The sequence below is a fragment of the Impatiens glandulifera genome, chromosome 9 (genome assembly GCF_907164915.1).
Source record: "Impatiens glandulifera chromosome 9, dImpGla2.1, whole genome shotgun sequence".
Classification (NCBI taxonomy): Eukaryota; Viridiplantae; Streptophyta; class Magnoliopsida; order Ericales; family Balsaminaceae; genus Impatiens; species Impatiens glandulifera.
The window spans coordinates 17,003,342-17,021,267 of NC_061870.1; positions in this window are offsets into that span (position 1 = coordinate 17,003,342).

Below are 17,926 nucleotides of genomic sequence, written 5' to 3' on the forward strand. Positions count from 1 at the left end.
TCTCTATATGTAAAAATATAAAAAGTATATGTATCTACTTAAGATTTTCAATATTTAATTATCAATTATCGAACAAATTCTACGTAAATTCATACATATTTTCTATCGATGAAAATTGATGACATACAGTGATGATAACAAACTTGAGCGAACTTAAAAATACGATTGATTTATCTATACAAATAATACCAAGGTTATCAGCGTTCACCTTTACTTTGACCTCCCTTGGATAATGTTAAGCAACAAAGAATGTTTTATCCCTATTGAAGTTAGTTACAGAGAATCACGTGATATAGAGTAATTTATTTATTATAACTATTAGTTCTTGTTTGTGTTAGTACTAATCTCTATTTATCACAAGTCATAATATGTATGACATCATCTAATCTTGAATTAAAATTCCAACTCAAAATTAATAATCATTTTAGAAAACAAATATTGTAGGTCTATCAAGAAAAAAAATATAATTATTTAAAAAAATATTATATTCATCTACCCAAGATCATTAAAATTAAGGTAAAAAAATACAACAAATAATTATTTTAAAAGAATGTTATATTCATTTATCCCAAAATGATTAAATTTAGGACACAAATAAATCAAATAATTATTTTGAAAAATATTGTATCATTTTATATCAATAGAATTAAAATTTGAGATATTTTTTTGTTCAAAAATATACAAAATAATAAATGGTATGTGCTAAAATAATTTATATTTTTTAATTATATTTTGTGTATTTTGCAAGTAAAATGAAATAGAAGAAAAAATTGAGGCTAAAGCCGTTTTTCCCAAATCAAATAATGTCATGGCCATGCGGAGACTAGGAGCGCAACCATCTGGCCAAACAAATTGGTTAATGCCCAAGGCACACGACGCAAAACATAGAAAGACCGCACTTGGATCGCCAAATAGAAAGACCAAGTGATCGGGCTTCGTCTTCTTACTTGGATAAGTGGATAAGGACGTCCGAATTATTTGAAATTTTGTCCGAGCTTATCTTTGTCAACTCTTGACAAAATGATGAAATTCTAAAACAAAAATTATTACAATAGTAGTGTGATCATTTCCCTACAATAGGGTTAATTGACTACAAGAGGAATAATTGAGTGAGATCATTTCCCTTATGATAGGGTTAATTGAGTAATGATAGTTTTTCTCTATAAAGGTACATGTTTTTGGGGATAGAAATGTTTTCTTGTCGATCTATATGGATACCAAAGAAATTATTTGATACAATTGCAAAAGAGTTAGTTGATAAATATATATGTTACAAATAGGTTAATTACTTGGTTAATTGAATGTAGATCTAGGATTGCTTGGTTATTATAGATCTTGATTATATAGGGTATTTGACAACAAAGTGGTTAATTGAGTTACAAAAAGGGTACATATTATTTTATTCTACAAAATGTATAAGCTTAAGGGGTTACAAAGGGACTTCTTGTGATCATCGCTACAAAAAAGATAATTGGATACACTTACAAAAGAGATTTACTTGGTCAATTAGTTACAAATGATTTGTATAATTGAATATAGTCTAGGGGTTAATGGCTATAATTTATTTTTTATTAGACAGGGTCTTTGGCTATAAAAGGTGATTAAAATCTACCACCTTCATGTTTTATGGGGGCTTGATTAGCCTTTGTAATATTTTCTATTTGTTTTTGTTCATTTTGAAATACATGTTTTTATTATAAGAAAAAAGGTTGTGTGTCAGTCTAGATTTACAATAAAAAAATTATTTGAAATAAAATTTGATTTATATAAATAATACTTATTAAGTTTAAGTGATATGAGTAAGTGTGGTTAATATTATATATTTATTAACATCATTTTTTTTTTTTCAAAATAAATATGTTTGAAACTATATTTATGTTATTACACAAGATAATATATTTTTATTAATTAGTAGAATGTATGAATATTTTGATTAAATATTTATAAAAAAAAATTCTTCTTTGTAAAATTCTAACAATATATGAATGATGGTTAATTACTTTCCTTATCTATTGAGCACTCTTTTATTTTAATTAAAATAACAATCACAAAAGGAATCAATTTTTTTATAGTAGTAAATATTTTCCAAGATTTACAAAATCTTATAATATTATTTTGAATTAATTAATTTTATTAGTTTTAGTTAACCATAATTGATTACAATGGTTATAGAGTAATACTATCATTCATTGTCTTACAAAATATTTTGAATTCAAATTTATATTTTTACAGCAATATCCATTTAAAGTACAATTGTTTACATTTTCAATGTATTTATATACATCTTATTAATTAAAAGAAAATATAAAATAAAGATTTCGTTTTAAATACTAAATGACATTAAAGATTAATTTTCTTCTATAATTATGTTTATCTTGACTAGGTGATAAAAATTATTGTATAGACATGTTATAACTATTTTAAAATAAGTTATCATGTTAGTAGAATATTACTATTAGAGATATATTAATTAAAAAAAAAGCTGATTTTATAACATAATTATTTATTCAATTTGGTTCACCATAATATAGAAAATGAGTTTTTATGGTAGTAAATATTATATAATCAATTAAAAAAATCTAAAATTAATTTTTGTATATTTGATTAACGTGTTGATTACAATGTGTCGAGAGTGAGAGTCTTTCAAACAATATTTTATCAATTTTTTTTCTCTAAAAAAAACTATATAAAGAGAGATCTAGCATTGAGAAAAATTTAAGATTTTTCTTTATCCAATTCCTTGTAAAACATCATGACTAGAAAGAGAGTGAAGCTTTTTTACATTCTCAATTATACTTTGAGAAGAATTACGTTCAATAAGATAAAAATATGTGTTGTGAAGAAACTAAATGAACTGACGGCTCTTTGTGGCATAAATGTAACGTCATCTACAGTGAATTTGTTTCACAACCTTTTGTCTGGCCATCTATAAAGGAAGTACGAAGACTTAGCGCCAAATACAAGACTTTTCCAAAAAATGATCAAAGAAAACGAAAAGTCAATCAAGAGAGGCTCGAAAAAATGATAAAGAAGCTGAAAAGACTACAAAGAAAGAATCGGCATACGCATATCATGTATCAATCCATGATAAATCAACAAACAACAATGTAGGCTGAATGCAGAGAATTTTGAAGAGTTGGCTAGAGTTATTCGATATGAATTTCCAACATGCAAACATGGGATTTCAACATCCCAATATAGATTTCCAAAATACCTGCCTTACATGGATCCCATGGGAATCCCAGACCCAAGCGACCTGCCCCAGACATGAGACCACATTACCCCTTCTAAAGTATGCATGTTTCTTTTTGTTATTTTTTTTAGTCCCAGTGTAATGTCTTTCTTTAATATAATTTATTTTTATTGAAGTCTTTTCATGGTATATTTTTTTTATTTAATAATAGTTTAAAAAAAATAATATATCCTTTTTGATAACGAAACAAATTAATTATTATTTTTATTTAGTAATAGTAAGATAATAGATTAAAATAATAAATATTTACGAACTATTTAAAATATTAAATATTCTACCTTTAATTAGTTTTTTATATTTAATTATATATATATTACTAGTATTTATTATATTTTATAAATTTAATTTTTTATATTTGTAAGATTAATTAATAATTTTAAAATATCAATACAAAAAATAATAAATAATAATTTTAATTTTGTAATGTTTTTACATCATTATAAGTAATAACTAGTTAATGTTAGGCCTGATTCGGTAAAAGTTTTTATATTAATCTTTACCGAATCAATTTCTTAATCAATTATTTCTCATTAATTACATCACTCATTTTATTAACTAAAATACTAAAATATTTTTTATTTTAAATTATTATTTTTTATTTTATTTATATATAATACATCTTAAGTCTTTTTATCAAAAATATTCATTACTTTCTCAAAATCATCACCCATCGTTCGTTCAAGAGATGGAAGGAGTCAATAGAAATGCAAACGTCTTCTGACCCTTTCCCAGCTTTTCTTCTTCCTGAAATTCTGAGGCGCGTTCATTTTAGCCCTCGGACTTTCCATTCTTTTAATCTACAGAATTAATTTTATTAATTTATAAATGATTCAGTCCCTAAACTTGTCTAGGTGTAATTTAACTCATAGACTTTTTCAACGTCCAATTTTATCATAAACTTCTAATTTGTTGGAAGGTAATATCGCCGTTGAAACGGACATTTTGCTCCCACTAACTTGGCCTGAAACTAAGGTGAAGTGAAGTGAAGTGGTGGGCTGCAATTCATAATATTTTTAATAATTTTGAAATATTTTGACCATTCAATTATTTGTTCACTTCCAATTTGATCCTCAAACTTTATATATGTTAAATTTTGTCTATAAAATTTAAATTTAAATTTTTGGAAATTCTTTAGGGCTTGTTTGGTTCATTTTTCACACCAAATAACCTTAATTTATCAAATAGAGCCTCTAAAATCATTTTAGAAAATTTTCAAAAATTCAAAAATGGTCAAAATATTATTTTCTATAAGAAATATATTTTCCACAATTGTTAGGGCCCGTTTAGAAAACGACCTAATTTGAAACACTCGTATCTTGAGTTCTAAAACTTGAAAAATTTAAAAATTATTTTTGACCTCAACAAAATTTTCAGAATTTTCTAAGCACGTTTGGAAGAACACTCATTTTAGTAGTGTCATATTTGGAGTTCTTTATCTTCAAATATTCCAAACTCTAGTGGAGCGCGCGTGCTCCTAAAAATATATTCGACATGCACAAGAACTTTCAAAAAAAAATCAAACATCTTTAGAAAAATTCTTGATTTGGTTGTGTCATAAACGGGGCTCCAATCATCTGAAATCCTTAATCCACGTCTTACTACACTCGTGAACTCTTTTCCTACAAGGATTCACTGTTTGAAGCCAACAAATAAACACTCAAGCAACATACAAAGTAGCGAAATCACATTTTATTCACGTGTGCCCGAGGTGCATTCAAGGTTTCTTTATATCTTTTTTCGTCTATAAAAAAACCATACGAGAGTTTAAAGTCGTCTCTAAACTAAGAATAAGGTTATGCTTCTAAATAGACTTAAGACATGATAATGACAATCATGAGAATTCTAATGGCGTAATCAACTTTTATCTAAATCTAATGAAACTTAGAATTATCTTTGAGCAATGAATAATATCAATACCTTAGTTTTAGAACAAGTTAGGATATTCACAAGTAAAAAAGAATTATGAACTAAGAATACATGTGTAACAAACCTTCACAATATACAATGGTCAAACTACATTCGAGTAGAGACTGTCATTTGTACAGGCGCATAGGACATAGCGTTATGTCCATTTCTTAATGCATAACTAAGCACTAAACTCTTAATCCGTGAATACTCCAATTTTGTTCCTCATCTCTAGAATAGGAAAACATCCTACATGGACAGCCTTCCTATCCACTTTTGCGAGATTTGAGAGAAAAATAATCTAAGGGGTTCTATAACATAACTTCTCTACAAAAAAATATTTTTTATAAATAAGTGTACAGGTTGTGTCTACCATTTAAATTCTTCGTTGCGTCCCCCGTGGGTCGAGCACTCGAATGGATATAAAATGCATGGGACCAATCAACTCTGGATCGCACAAATCACCTTTAAAAACGCAACATTCGAATGGATAAGAAACTTGAACTGATATGAACCTATTACTTCTTACCGCGCCCTTAAATCGAAAACACGAAAGACGGAAAAAAAGGTCTTTGACTACAAAAAGTGGTTAAGATCTACCACCTTCATTCATTGGAGGCTTTGAGGTGGCTGGTTAACATTTGTAATTTTTTATTTGATTTTTTTTTTTTGTTCATTTTGAAGTACATATTTTTATTATCAAAATAATAAAACTGTGTTGAGTCACGATTCACCATAAAAAAAATTATTTGAAATAAAAAAAATTTGTTTTATAAAAAATATTTATTAAATACATGAAATGATAAAGAGTGGTTTATAGTATTATGTTTATTACCATAATTTTTCTTTGTTAAAAATAAATAAGTTTATAACTATATTTATGTTATCACACAAGACAATATTTTTTATAGAAATATTAGAATATAGTAATATTTTGATCAATTATCTATAGAGAACTTTTATTTGTAAAATTCTAACAAAATATGGAAACATATATAAAAGATTGTTACTTTTCTTATCTAAGGAGTAGGGATAAGCAAACGGGTAAACTCAACCCGTATTACCCAACCCATATTCAACCCATATTATTTACTAATATGGGTTGGGTATGGGTTGGGTTGAGTATGGGTTGGGTAACCCAAATTATTTTATTTATATTTCTTTATTTAACATGTATTTGACTCATTTAACACATTTTTATTCGTTTAACACGTTTTTACGTTTTTAATACGTTTTTCACACGTTTAACACGTTTTTGACACATTTAACACGTTTTTGGCACGTTTAACACATTTTGACACGTTGAACACGTTTTTCACTTTGGCATTTTAACACGTTTAACACGTTTTTGACACGTTTGACACGTTTTTGACACGTTTTTCACGTTTTCGACACATTAAACACAATTTAACACATTTTTGGCACGTTTAACACGTTTTAACACATTTAACACGTTTTGACACGTTTAACATATTTTTCACATTTTTGACACGTTTTGACACGTTTGACACGTTGTTGACACGTTTTTTCACGTTTTCGACACGTTTAACACATTTTGACACATTTTTGGCACGTTTAACACGTTTAACACGTTTTGACACGTTTAACATAAATTTCACATTTTTGACACGTTTTCACGTTTTTGGCACGTTTTGACACGTTTTGACACGTTTAACACGTTTTGACACGTTTAACACATTTTCGACATGTTTAATACGTTTTTTCACATTATTGACACGTTTCACACGTTTTTCACATTTTTGGCACGTTTAACACGTTTTGACACGTTTAACACGTTTTGACACGTTTAACACGTTTCCACGTTTTGAGACGTTTAACACGTTTTTGACACGTTTTTCACGTTTTCGACACGTTTAATACATTTTCGACACGTTTAATACGTTTTTCACACATTCAACACGTTTAACACATTTGACACGTTGGACACTATTTTCATGTTTTGACATGTTTAACACGTTTTTAACACGTTTGACACATTTTCCACGTTTTTGGCACGTTTAACACATTTTCCTCGTTTTTGGCACATTTTGATACGTTTAACATTTTTTAACACATTTAACATGTTTTTCACATTTTTGACACGTTTAATACGTTTTCACACGTTTAATGTCGAACGTGTGAAAAAATATTAAACGTGTCAAAAATGCCAAAAAATGTTAAACGTGACAAAAACGTGTTAACGTGCAAAAAAAATATGTTAAACATGTCAAAAATATGTTAAATATGTAAAACGTGTTAAAATGTAAAAAACGTGTTAAACGTGCCAAAATCGTGAAATACGTGTTAAACATGTTACAAACATGTTAAACGTGTTAAGAATGTGAAAAACGTGAAAAACATGTTAAACATGTCAAAAACGTATTAAACGGACCAAAATGTGAAAAACGTGTTAATGTGTGAAAAAACGTGTCAAATATGTCAAAAACGTGTTTAACATGCCAAAAACGTGAAAAACATATTAAATGTGTGAAACACGTGTTAAACGTGTGAAAAACGTGTTAAACATATCAAAAACGTGTTAAAATGTTAAAAACGTGTTAAACGTGCCAAAAACATGAAAACCGTGTTAAACTTATCAAAAACGTGTTAACATGTTAGTTATGTTAAAAACGTGTTAAACGTGCCAAAAACGTAAACAAAAACGTGTTATATTTGTCAAAAACGCGTTAAACGTATTAAACATGTCAAAAACGTGTTAAACGTGACAAAAACGTGTTATTAGTATGAAAACGTGTTAAACATGTCAAAAATTTGTTAAACGTGCCAAAAACGTAAAAACGTGTTAAACGTGTGAAAAACATGTTTTAAGTGTGAAAACGTGATAAAAATATTAAAAACGTGTGAAAACGTGTTAAACATATCAAAAACGTGTTAAAATGTCAAAAACGTGTTAAACGTGCCAAAAACGTGAAAATCGTGTTAAACTTATAAAAAAACGTGTTAAATATGTTTAAAACGTGTTAAACGTGCCAAAACGTGAAAATCGTGTTAAACTTATCAAAAACGTGTTAACTTGTTGTATATGTTAAAAACGTATTAAACGTGCCAAAAACGTAAAAAAACGTGTTAAACTTGTCAAAAACGCGTTAAACGTATTAAACATTTCAAAAACGTGTTCAACGTGACAAAAACGTAAAAAACGTGTTATTAGTGTGAAAATGTGTTAAACATGTAAAAAAACGTGTTAAACGTGTCAAAAACGTGAAAACGTGTTAAACGTGTCAAAAACGTAAAAATGTGTCAAAATGTGAAAACGTGTGAAAAACGTGTTAAACGTGTGAAAAACGTATCAAACGTGTGAAAAACGTGTTAAACGTGTGAAAAACGTGTTAAACGTGTGAAAAACGTGTTAAACGTGTGAAAAACATATTATAAGTGAAACGTGTTAAAAATATTAAAAACGTGTTAGATGTGTGCAAAACGTGTTAAACATATGAAAAATATGTTAAACATGTCAAAAACGTGTTCGACTTAAAGTTGGAATATGATTAGTTTATATTGGATTAATAATAGAGAATTAAACTAAATTTATATAATTTGGGTAACCCTAACCCAACCCAAATTAAACTCAACCCATACTCAACCCAACCCATACTCAACCCAACCCATATTAACCAACCCAAATTAATATTCTGGATTTGGGTTAGGGTTGGGTTTGGGTAAACCCATATTATGCTCACCCTTACTAAGGAGCACTCTTTTATTTTAATTAAAATAATAATCATAAAAGGAATCAATTTTTTATGGTTGTAAATATTTTCCAAGATTTATGAAATTTTATAAATATTATTTTGAAATTAATCTTAATAGTTTTCGTTAACCAGTCATACTAAAAATGATTTTCTTCTGTAATTATGTTATATGTATTGATAAGCTATAACTATTGTATTGATAAGCTATAACTATTTTAAAATAAAAATATTATTTTAGTGGGAAATTACCATTATAACCAAAATACCAAATATTTTAATTAAAATAACTTATTTTATAACATAATTATTTATTTAATCTAGTCAACCATAATATAAAAAAAAAATGAGTTTTTATGGTAGTAAATATTACACAATTAATTATAAAATCTAAAATTAAATTTTAAAAATATTATTAACGCGTTGATTACAATGTATCGAGAGTGAGTGAGAATCTTTCATATAAATTTTTATCTAAGTTTTTTTTTCTCTAAAATAATCTATATAAGAGAGTTTTAACATTGTGAAAAATATAAGATTTTTCTTTATCCAATTCCTTGTAAAATATTGTGACTAGAAAGAAAGTAAAGTTCTCTTACATTCTCAATCACATTTGGAGAAGAATCAAGTTAAAAATGAGAAAAGTATATATTGCGAAGAAACTAAATGAGCTGACGACTCTTTGTGGCATTCATAAGTGTACAATTATTTACAGTGAATTTAATTCACAACCTTTTATCCGACCATATAAAGGAAGTACGAACACTAATAGCTAAGTACAATACTTTTCTAAAGCTAGGCTGGTCAAGAAAAACGAAAGGTCAACCAAGAGACCTTTACAAGACAGATGCTTAAAAAGGTGGAAAGGAAGTTCAAAATACTATATGTTCTCTCATAATGAAATGACACATATTATGTGTCAAACCATGATAAATCCATGGAGGATTTTGAAGAGTTGGTTAGAGTTACCGATATGGATTTCCAACAGATGATTTCCATAATGACCTGCCTTTCATAAATCCCAGACCCGAGCGACCTCCCTCATTTCCTTGATAATGCACACATGATGAGTCCACATTACCCATTCTCCAATATGTATGCATGTTTCTTTTTTTTTTTTTTTTTTATCTTTTTTAGATTTATTAATGTCTTTCTTTAATATAATTTATTTTTGTTTAAGTCTTTTTCTTATATATTTTTTAATATAATAATGGGTTTTCAAAAATTATATATTCTTTTAATAACAATAAAAATTATTAATTATTTTTATTAATAATAATAAGATAAAAAATTAAAATAATAAATATTTACTAAATATTTAAAATATTAAATATTCTACAATAAATTAATTTTTTTATATTTAAATATATATATTACAAGTATTTATTATATTTTATAAATTTATTATTTAATATTTATAAGATTAGTTAATAATTTTAAAATATCAATACAAATAATAATAAATAATAATTTTAATTTTGTAATGTTAGACTTCATTATAATTTTTTTTAATATATAAAATATTTTAAACATAATAATATATATATGTATATATATATATTATGTTAAATTTATTAATTTAAATAAATTATCCATTGTAATGACTAGTTCAATGTTAAATGGATAGGACATTTAAAATTAATTATTAATTTTAGTTAATGTAATTAAGAAATATTTTAAAATAATTTGATTGACTCTAAATTTTAAGAATATAAAGTAGAACATTTAGGTATCATATATGCGCCCACCACATTTTTCCCAATTATTTTATAGATTTCGCGTCAATTTTGGGACTCCAGTTATTCTTAACATTTAGCTCAATTAGGCTTAATGTGGAGCACGGTTGTGCGAGGAATTCAGATCGATTCTTCGTTGCGTCTCCCGTGGATCGAGCACTCGAAGGGATAGATAAAACATGGGACTAACCAACTATAGATCGCAAAATCACGTTTAAAAACGCAACATTCGAATTCGAATGAATAAGAAACTTGAACCCATATGAACATATTACCTCTTACCGCGCTCTTAAAGCGAAAAGACGAAAAAAGGTCTTTGGCTACAAAAAGTGGTTAAGGTCTACCACATTCATTAGGGCGAATAAAACCGTCGTCGTTTGCCGTCAATGATAGTTAACAATGACTTTTAGCGACGTTAGATCCCCATTCGCCGTCACTGATAGTTAATAATATCAGCGACGATAAATCTCTATTCGCTGTCGCTGATAGTTAATAATATCAGCAACGGCAGATCTCCATTCGTCGTCGCTGATAGTTAACAATATCAGCGACGATAAATCCCTATTCGTCGTCACTTATTATCTTTACTCTCAAGTTTTTTTATATTTTTTGCGGAGAGAAACCTATATCATATCTTGTTTAACTACGATTAAAAAAAATCTTTCATAAATAAAAATCAAATCGTATTAATACAAAATCTCAAATTGTATTAATACAAAAATGTCAATCAATGTATACTATTGTTGATAGGGAGGGAGGGGGCATCCTAGACACAATCATAGCGATATGCGCCAGTAGAGCATCTTGTTATGCGTGCATCTTTGCGCGTTTATCTTCCATTGCGCGTCTATCATTATTCTGAAACTTAAAAAAAAATTAATTAATCGAAAAATTAATGTGATAAAACATTATTTTAAATATTTATTTTTATTTTAAAAATAGTTTGAGAGGGATGATAATCTATTTTTCAAATAGACAAAAATATAATATTTTAACTTTGTAATACAACCCTGCGCAAATGAGTAATATTCTAGTAATTTGATGAATAATAAAATAAATTTAAATTTAATAATTAATGTGTTAGTAGATACTTTATTACTCATTATATTTCTAATTGGCCTAATTCTAACTGGTTTGGAATTTATATTTTTAACTTTCAAATTTTATAACTTATTAACCAGACATTACAAAAATTTAAAATTTATTTGGATTTTATTTTTTATTTTACAAAGACACTCATTTTTAACTTGCGTGTTATAATTCTTAAATTTTTGAGTGAACACAATTATTTAAAAATATTTTTAATTACATTAACTAAAATTAATCCTTAAGTTTAAATGTCTCGTTTATCATACACCGAATTAGTAATTAAAAATATTGGATAATTTATTTAAATTAATAAATTTAACATTAATTATATATATATTATGATTTAAATATTCTATATATTATAAAAAAATGTTTAATTATAATGAAGTCAAACATTACCAAACTAAAATTATTATATTTTTTTATTGATATTTTAAAAATATTATTTAATCTTATAAAAATAAAAAATAAATAGTTTTATAAAATATAAATATATTCAAATATTTATATAAAAAAATTAACTGCAATATATTTTAAATAGTTCATATATATTTATTATGTTATTATTACTAAATAAAAATAATAATTAATTTTATTTGTTATTAAAAGAATGTATTATTTTTGAAAAAAATATATAATAAAAAAACTTCAACAAAAATAAATTATATTAAGGAAAGAGTACATTGGGGGCTAAAACAGATTAAAAAAAAAAAGACAAAAAGAAGAAGAAAGAAACATACAATTGGAGGGTTAGTTCGATGCTATCAGTACATGTCCTATCTTTGTCCATTAAAAAAATGTTACATGTACAAAGAGAAAAAAAATAATCAAGAAAAGAGGGAAATAATACTTCACTTTTTATTATATATGTGTCACCTAAATGAGATACATGTAGCGCACATTTAAACATTATACTTTAAATGAAAATTTAAATTCAATATATTTTGTAAGATTATTATGAATTTAACTATTACTAATAAATTTAATTAATTAAAAATAATATATATAATATTTCATAAATCTTTGAAAAGATTTACTACAATAAAAAATAGATTCCTTTTGTGAATATTATTTTTATTTAAATAATAGAGTGCTCTATATTTTTATTAATTATCTATAAAGATCTCTTATTTGTAAATTTCAATTAAATATGAGAAAATATATGAAAGATTGTTTCTTTATACTTTCCTTATATATAAGGAACGTAGAAATAAATAATCTTTCGTATATTCTACCATATTTGATTGGATTGAAATTTACTAATAATAATTCTTTATATATATAGATAATTAATAAAAATATTCATATATATATATATATATATATATATAACAATTCCAAATAAAAATATTGCCATGTGTAATAACATAAATATAATTTAAAACTTATTTATTTTTAATAACAAAAAATTATGTTAATAAAAATAATATTATGATATCTGAATCATTTCTCATAAATTTAATAAGTATTTTTTTTAAAAAAAAAAGTTAAATGTTTTTTTACGATAAACCTGGACTCAAACATAATTTTTATTGATAATAAGAAAATTACTTCCAAATGAACAAAAACAAAAAAAAAATATCCCAAAGGTTAATTAAGCTTCTCAAATCCCCATGAATCATGAAGGTGGTAGATCTTAACCAACTTTTGTAGCTAAAGACCATATCTAATAAAAAATCCATTATAGCCAAGTAACCCTATAATATTCAATTAACCAAATAATTTGTAACAAATTGATCAAGTAAGTCTCTTTTGTAATTGTATTCAATTATACCCCTTTTGTAGACATGATAACAAGAAGCCCCCTTTGTAACCTCCTAAAGCCTAAACTTTTTTTAGAAAAAAAATAAGTACATTATTTGTAACTCAATCAATCCCTTAATTTGTAGCCAAAGACCTTGTGTAATCAAGATCTATAATAGCCAAGCAACCCTTCTACCTTCAATTAACCAAGTGAAGACCTTTCTATCCCCATAAACATGTACTCTTTGTAAAAAAATTACCATTACTCAATTAACTCTCTTGTACCCACAAAGACCCTAGGTAATCAATAATCCATTATATAGTCAAGTAACCCTTGATCTATATTCAATTAACCAAGTAACTCATTTGTAACTATGGACCAAGTTACCCCTTTGCAATTATATCCAATTATCTCTTTTGTAGCATGATGACAAGAAGACATCTATCAATACCAATCAAAAATAAAAAAAAACGATTCTTCCAATATGATGACAAGAAAACATCTATATATCAATACCAATCAAAAATAAAAAATCAATTCTTCCAACATGATGACAAGAAGACATTTAACAATACCAATCAAAAACAAAAAACAGATTCTTCCAAAATTAATTAGTAGAAACAAATCCATCTTAATGAATCAACATGAAATGGTAACTAATTTCAAAGAAACTAATAATATGGGAGTTTTCTTACACTGAACACCAAAATGGATCCAACCACAAGATAAACATATATATAAAAAGTACGAAATTACCTCTTCAATGCCATGATTAACTAGGTGCCCCAATAAGAGGAGATCTGGATGCTAGGACCATGGCAAATAGTGATTTTTCATCGACTCTTTAGTTCTTCTCCGCTTTGTGGAACCATATCGGTATGGTCCAACAAAAGAAGATCAATCGACTTGGCCAGTAGATCAGTAGGCGAATGAGGTGTCGACGATGACAGAATCCTAGCTAGGGAATTTGCCCGTAGATCAGTAGGCGAATGAGGCGACGATGATGAAACCCTAGAGAAATCTCTCTAATATATATATATATATATATATATATATTATATATATATATATATATATATATATATATTATATATATATATATATATATATATATATATATATATATATATATATGAAAACACTTAGCCAAGTCTCATTTTTAAAAAATTACCAAAACTTACGTGGCGCACTTTGATTGATATTCAATATTACGTGGAACACTTTGATTGTAAAGTTCCTCTTTTTATTTGTTGTTATATTTTATATATAATTAAATTAAAAAAAAATAAGTGTTTCCCGACCATCCGTATAGTGTCCAATCACTACGAGTTTATTATGGCTATATATTGTTGAAATTTCAAAAAATGAGTTAATATTAACATATTTTAACTATATAACTCAGCAATATAATAAAAATGAAAAAATAATAATATATACATGCATGATAAAATAAACTAAAGGAAAACAATCAAAACATTCTTCAATGCTGGTTCTATTATTTATTTCTACCTAAATTGCACAATGAGTTTATGAGCATATGATCTATACACTACACAATTTGAGCTTTTCCTGACACATAAATACCAACGCATAATATGCGTCGGTAAGCTAAGGAAATTATAAATAATTTACACCTATAGCCGTTTTTATGAATTATACTTTCAATTAATAAATATTTTTAAATTGACCCTCCTGTCTATGAGTCTTTCTATTGGAATAATGCAAAATTCTACATTTAAAAAAGAAAAGAAAACTAGTGCTATGTTTTATTTTATATTTAATAAAATGAAGTTATCATGCTACTATTTTCTATTAATTACAAGTCTTAAAATTTTCTTTATTAATAATGCAAAAAAAAATTATTAATTAATTAACTTGTTTTGAAAGATAAAACTGCACATAATTTATTTTACATGTATTTGTTAGTTATTATGTTTAAATTAATAATATTAGTAATATTTTTTTTTATTAATTTACACGTGGACAATTGTTTTATATGATAATTTACTCTTGTTTAATAGTGTTTGACAACTATAATAACTTGTTTAATAAAGATAATAGGTAGTAAATTATTTTATAATAATTTCAAATAACTTAAAACAAACTAAATTTAAGGATATGTTTGTTTGGGGTAGTAAAAAAGGAAGATAATAGCGACATTATTCATATATATATATTTGTTATTGAACGACACAAAAATATAAGTTTTAACATATATCAAAACATCTAAAACCAGACTGTTCAAGTTTGTGTGTTTTAGGAATTAAAATAAAACCTATTCTTATAAGCACGTGAAAGGGTGGTGAGATTTATAAAAAGTAAATTTATAAAATATAATAAATACTAGTAATATATATTTAAATATATAAAAAATTAATTAACTGTAGAATATTTAATATTTTAAATAGTTCACAAATATTTATTATTTTAATTTTTTATCTTATTATTACTAAATAAAAAAATAATAATTTTTTTTCGATATTAAAAGAATATATTATTTTTGAAAAACCATTATTAAATAAAAAATATATAATAAAAATACTTCAACAAAAATAAATTATATTAAAGAAAGACATTACATTTGGGGTTAAAAAAAATAACAAAAAGAAACATGCATATTAGAGAATCGGTAACGTGGACCAATCATGTCTGCGTTATCAAGGAAATGGGGGCAAGTCGCTTGGGTCTGAGATTCATGGAAAGGCAGGTCATTTGGAAATCACCTGATGGAAATCCATATTGGGATGATGAAATCCCATGTTTGCATATTGGAAATCCATAGCATAGCAGGTAACTCTAGCCAGCTCTTCAAAATCCTCCACATTCAGTCTTGACATTGCTCTTCGTGGATTTATCATGGTTTTGATACATGATATGTGTCATTTGATTATGACGGTTCTCTTTGTGTTGTCTTCTCAACTTCTCTTCCACCTTTGCGAGACTATCTCTTGTAAAGGTCTCTTGATTGACCTTTCGTTTTTCTCGATAAGCCTTTGAAAAAGTATTGTATTTAACTATAAGTCTTCCTACTTCCTCTATAGATGGTCGAACAAAAGGTTGTGAATTAAATTCACTTTATATGACTGTACACTTATCAATGCCACAAAGAGACGTCGATTCATTTACTTTCTTCACAACATATACTTTTCTCATTTTGAACTTGATTCTTCTCAAAGTGTGATTGAGAATGTATGAAAGCTTCACTTTCTTTCTAGTCATGATGTCTTCCAAGGAATTGGATAATGAAAAATCTTATATTTTTTTCAATGCTAGAACACTCTTTATATAGATTTTTTTAGAGAAAAAAAAAAACTTGATAAAAATTTATTCGATAGGCTCTCACTCTCGTACATTGTAATCAACGCGTTAATCAAATTTTCAAATTTAATTTTAGATTTTGTAATTAATTGTGTAATATTTACTATCATAAAAACTCATTTTATATATTATGGTAGACCAAATTAAATAAATAATTATGTTATAAAATCAACTTATTTTAATTAAAATATTTGGTCATTTGGTTATAATGGTAATATCGATACAACAATATTTTTATTTTAAAATAGTTAAAGCATATCAATACAACATAAACATAATCTTTATATATATAATGATGCTTAATTTTTAAAGTGTCCGGATTACCGGGTCGAGAGCTGTGGTTAATTTGGATACTTGGGTCGGATTGTGGGTTGACCCGCCTTTAAATTTAAAACGGCTAAAAATAAAATTAAAAATGCTAGAGGTATGTTTCGAACTTTCAACCTAACAAAACAAGTACAAATCTTTAACCAATTAAGCTACTAAGACTTTATATTTTAAATTCAACACCTAATTTGATAAACGCGGGACATTTTAACATTAATATAAATTCAACTTTTTAACTAACTAATATATATATATATATATATATATATAATGATGCTTAATTTTTAAAGTGTCCTGATTGCCGGGTCGAGAGCTGTAGTTAATTTGGATACTTGGGTCGGATTGTGGGTTGACCCGCCTTTAAATTTAAAACGGTTAAAAATAAAATTAAAAATTCTAGAGGTATGTTTCGAACTTGCAACCTAATAAAAACAAGTACAACTCTTTAACCAACTAGGCTACTAAGACTTTATATTTTAAAATCAACACCAAATTTGATAAACACTAGACAATTTAACATTAATATAAGTTCAACTTTTTAACTAACTATAATCTATATATATATATATATATAATAATGCTTAATTTTTAAAGTGTCCTGATTGCCTGGTCGAGAGTTGTGGTTAATTTGGATACTTGGGTCGGATTGTGGGTTGACCCGCCTTTAAATTTAAAACGGTTAAAAATAAAATTAAAAATGCTATAGGTATGTTTCGAACTTGCAACCTAACAAAAATAAGTACAACTCTTTAACCTATTAAGCTACTAAGACTTTATATTTTAAATTCAACACCAAATTTGATAAATGCGAGATAATTTAACATTAATATAAGTTCAACTTTTT